A 5,688-nucleotide genomic window follows, 5' to 3' on the forward strand; every position below is an offset into this window, starting at 1 on the left:
AAGTAAGCAAGTTTTCCAACTAATTTCAAAAACTTGCCTACGGTGTACCTAACCAGAATGTAAAAGCATTAAATGTTCAATCTATTTACCTATTTTACATAAGCATTTAAATATGAAAAGTCATAGATTTTAGTTTTTCATCGGAAAAGGTCATACTTCGACCTCTTGTGGCCTTAGCTATTGAATAGATCATTCTTTAAGCTTTATTTTGAGCGGTGAACGAACTCTGTAGACCATTTCATTGCTGGATTATTGCAATTTATATAACCAGTGCTCATAAAAAAGTTATTTTGATTTTATAAAATTCAACGAAAACCCTGAATAACACGATAATTGCTGGGTTTCTGGATGTCTACCCTCGCTAAACAGGTGTCCCAGTGGCCCTTTCGTTTATGCCAACACCCCTTGGATCCAGGACTATACATCATTGAAACAGGTTTATTACACGATATAAATATCCTTTTTTTAATGCGTTCTGCTAACTAATAAAAGTATCCTGTAAATGTACCTGTTTTTATTTTTCCTTTAAATCGGTACAGTTCATCTCTCTCTCTCTCTCTCTCTCTCTCTCTCTCTCTCTCTCTCTCTCTCTCCTCTCTCTCTCCATTCCAGCAGTCGGTCGTGCTATCTTGGCTTTCCGTGACTTGACTTTAATGAAATCCGTCCTCAGCCCCAGGGATAGCTTATGCCCGCGAAAACATTAAGGTGAAAGGAAGAAGCGAATACATTTTAAAAACATGTTTCGTTTACCCACAGACCGTTATTACCCGCTGACCATGCTGGAGAATACAATTCTCTCTCTCTCTCTCTCTCTCTCTCTCTCTCTCTCTCTCTCTCTCTCTCTCTCACACACACACAACATACATGCTGAATTAAGTAGTGTCCTCCCATTTTAGACGTTACTGTTAGTTCTTATTCCAATTTCTGTATATATATATATATATATTATATATATAATATATAGATATATATATATATATATAATGTGTATGTGTGTGTACGTGTGTGTATCCATTGAAGTATAGGTTAGATTTGGTTAATTTAGGTTAGGATAGGTTGGAAGTTAGCCCAAGTTACGTCTGGCCAGGTGGGAGGTTGCTGGATCTGAGAGAGAAGGGAATGGAAATAACCGTTTTTGGGGGTTGAGGGTCGCATTGGTTGGGTATCGGTATTCATGAATACAGGTTAATGGATTTGGGGGGAGGGTGGGGGTGTTGTTGACAGGAAGTGAGGCGAGGAGATTTGGGATTGAGGAGTGTTGGGAGTTTATCTTCTATTTAAATATATATATAGTATATATATATATATATATATATATACATATACTATATAAATATCTATATAATATATATATATATATATATATATATATATATACATATACATACATATGTATACATATACATTTCAAAAACTAATGAGAGCTAATCTCCATCCTTCCAGTCCACACTAATTTAAAGGTGATCTTCTCTTAAATAAATATGTTGAACTATAATCAGTATTACAAATAATATTCATATGGGAACAATGGGTTCAAGACAACTTTGCTATTGGGTGAATCCAGGCATGTTTATAAGCTTATAACTTATGGGTCACAAACTATGGACGTGATTTCCACTGTTTTCTCTACTAAATAGCAACGAAGAATTGTTGATAAATGCTTAAAAGTGTGTTGACAAAATCATATTTGGTGTTCCTCTTGGAGCAGTTTTTGGACTTCGTGATTTTTAGTCTATACTATTAGCAAGAATTTTTACTTCAAAATAAGATAGCACAATATGCAGGTTTTGTACGCCAGTGCAGTTTCTTGCTCGCCTAAATATGTGAAATGCCTTCTAACCTACAGATACTTTGATGATGACACTCTCTTTAATTATTCCAGGTAATATAACATTGCCAGGATATATCTGTGAACTCTTGTTTTCTACTTTTCAGGACTTAAACAGAACATGGTCAGGTAATGCTAAAAATCCAGGGTTTGTTTTTAAGACTTCTATGGTATATGGAGAGATGATATGCCTCACATGTTTTATTCTAATTTTGAAGTATTTTGTTCCCATCTGGATGTTTTATATTATGCTAGGGACATACTAAAAGCATGGCACTGTGCGCATTCTTCTGGGAACTCTGATTTTTAAACAAAAGTCTTGCAAATGAGGTTCTCTCTTTCTGCATATGATAATTATGAATCACCCTTCCATTTGAGTTTGTCATTCAAGTCAATCTCTAATACATTTTCGGTTAGCAGAACATCAGGTACCTGTGGAAGCAGTGGCAGGGAGGGCATACCATCCTGGGAGAGCTTAGCCAGCCTGTTGATGATCTCAGAACTTTTCCTCTAAGTGGCTCAGTAACTTGCTAAGCAGTGTCAGGTCCTCCTTGGACACTTGGTTACCCTGAGGAGACTAGTCCCCAAGGGCAGAGCACCCATCAGATCCTTCCATTGGCATCTGAAGGTACCCTGGAGAGGGCCAAACATGGATTTATCTCGGACAATTGTGGTGTTGTAGAAGGTCATAGAGGATCAGAGTTGGTGGAGAGACCCAATAAACCACCTGCAGGGAGTCCACTTAGCAATCCACCGCTGGAGATGCTGGTATTCTCAGACATCCCAAGGGGGTGGGGTATACATCTAAATGACATGCGAATTTCAAGGATATGGGTCTTGCAGGAGAGAACAAAGCACATCAATCTTCTGGAGATGCAAGCAGTCTGGCTGGCACTCTAGCCCTTCCAAGACCAGCTAGTGGAGAGATCAGCAGCCGAAATGAGTGACAACACTACAGTTGTAGGCCTACATAAACAAGCAGGGAAGGACCTTCTCTCCAGAACTGAACATGTCCTCTCATACAATGTTACCTATTGTGTATGCTGGTCCTCCTTTTCCCAAAACCCAGAATACCTCAATCCTGGACCTGAGGTTCAAGTGGTTCCCAACCCCATCATTCAAAGACTTTATCATGGCTGACAAAGATCAGATGGTCCTATACCTAGTCAGAGCTTTGAGATACTACCTGAAATGGACAGCTTCCACTAACCCACCTATAGGAGACTGATCATCAGTATGAAGTTAAAAGAAGAGAAAGGTCTTTAAGAACAATCTCTTTTTGGCTGAGGAAGGTTGTTGTAAGGGCATGCAATTCTGCAGTGACATTTAAAAAGAACCACTCCATCCTACAAGTAACAAAGGCGGGTATTGAGTGGAGACATCCACCTACCTGAGGGACTTGACCTCAAGTCTTTGGTCATCCTCACCCTGTGCCCATTAGTGGCAACCCAGCACATGGTATAGGAGCATCAGTCCCGGTAGGGATGAACTCAGAATGGACTAGGAGCATTGCAGCTACCCCAGGCAGACGTGGTGAGTGCAGTAAAGTGATGCTCTGATATTGGTTAGGATGTGAACCTAAGTTCTCGTAAGGAATTTATGATTCATTTAATCCCCCTTGTAGTAGTTCTGGTCTCTCCCAATCTATGGAGATGAACAAAGTTGTGGGTGTTGGTTCATACATTAGAAGATTAAGGCCAGTCAAGTTCACAAGTGACTCATAAGCTTACACAACAGGGTTTTCTTTTTCCATTTATGAAAGCATAGGTATGTGTTCCAAGAAAATCATAAATTACTTTCAAAATTTGGTATATATTGCGACGTTTCCACCTTATATACTTATTGGGATACTGGACCACAACAGATGATCATAGGGAGTTCTTTAACATTACCATGTTTTGGCTAAATCTGACTGATAAGACTGGTTAAGGCAGATCTGTCGAAGAATCAGTCGAAATGAAAAGTACTGGCTTGGAGCCTTATTAATGAAAGGAAATGATTATGTAAACTGACAGGGTTCTCTTTATTAAGTATATTTACATGAATCATACACAATAAATATTCTATGACGACGAGGTCTTCACAAAAGGAATATCGCAGAGGGGTACAATAGTGGGGGGCATAAGGCCACTGTACTTGGGATAGAGCTGAAGAGTTGGTTCCACAGCCACGGCCAATCTGCATTGAGATGCGAGAGTTACTTACAAGAAGCACTAACACAACCAAAGGGAACTGGAAGAATGCATGAAAGGTCCCAAGGCAATTCAATTCTACAATAAATAAATACACAGCTACATTAATGCTTAATGGTTCAATATAAATTCGCAGTGGATATTCCTTGCTATGGAAATGGAAAATAAGTCAGGCAGAGAAATAATAGGATCGTGGCAGACTAAAAGAAACCTTATTATGGTACATTATACCTTTGTCAGGATGACTGTGTCCTCGTCAGATAGGGCGTCGGCGTTGGAGGAAAGTGAAGGGATGCCACTTGCAAACAAAGGGATACTGGCTCAAAAACAAACACGTGGAGGTAGTATAAGGGACAGGCAAAAGGAAAGAATGGCAAGTGTCCTGGGTTAAGTTCTGGGTTCTTCTGAGTTCTGACTATTTCTGACCCCAAACTGCCTGTCTAGGGCCCTTTTGTAACTTTGGAGGCTTATGTTTGGGCATCCTTGTAGGTGCCATTGTAGTCAATGTCTGCTCTGTTTTCTACAGGGTCATGCACGTTGGGTCACCTACCCAGGAGTCTTGGTGGCTGGGCACATGTTCAGCTGCTGTGGGCCAGGCATTTTCTCTTTTACTTTCTTACTTTGCATCCTACTTTGCCAGTTGTCCGCCTCTGGCGAGGATTTGCATGTTTGAGGGTTGCGCTGGGGGTTAAGGATCTTTGGCAGTCACTATGAACAGAGAAAGTATTAAGTGCTTACCCATATAGAGAAAGAGGGAGAGAATTGGTGAAGGGAACGAATGATGCCTACAGTTCTCTTATTAATAATGAGTAAAATGAGTTTTATTCTTATATCTGTCACGTTAGTATTATTTAAAGCTGGTGAGGCTGATTGGAAAGATTTTTCCTTCGTAGATATATATATATATATATATATATATATATCTATATATATATATATATATAGATATATATATGTGTGTGTGTGTGTGTGTGTGTGTGTGTGTGTGTGTGTGTGTTCCATAAGCATGATAACAAAATATCTATACAGTATACATTCCCGCCAAGCACATTAGGATATATTCCCAAAATTTAAATCGTTTATTTAGAGATGATCTTTGACTAATGTAGTTCAACTCAAAGGGGTCACATCATGAATCTGTCTACTAGGTTTTATCAATTTTTTTCACTCTTATTGAGATTTGCTGGTAACATACATAAACATATAGGTACTAGTAATACAGACAAAAGCCGGTGAAAAGAATACCCCCTTCCAAACTGGTGCTTTGATAACTGAATTCCCATAAATGGTCACATCAAGCACACATGGGTAAAGCTGGTAAAATTTTCCATCTGTTTCCTCAAGTTCTCAGTGTATCTGAAGAGATGTCTCTGGATTTTGGGGCACTGCTTGGCAGTTCTACTAGCTATTCCTTGCTCTGTACTAACATTATTTGTCGTGTCTTACACAAGTACTTCATCACTGATAGAAATTTCTTTCTAATATTTTTCCTTATGGACAGCCCTTGTTAATCAGTATTCAGTTTACATTTTGAGCAAAGGCAAAAGCTTATTTTTCGATCTAATAATCTACAGTATCAATTAACTCCTTGTGAACTTAAAAGCTTATGTAGAATCAATGACAAGAAAAAAATGCATTTCTATGTAACATGTGAATGAAAGCAGTAGA

This window comes from Macrobrachium nipponense, chromosome 1, assembly GCF_015104395.2.
Source record: "Macrobrachium nipponense isolate FS-2020 chromosome 1, ASM1510439v2, whole genome shotgun sequence".
NCBI classification, from domain to species: Eukaryota; Metazoa; Arthropoda; class Malacostraca; order Decapoda; family Palaemonidae; genus Macrobrachium; species Macrobrachium nipponense.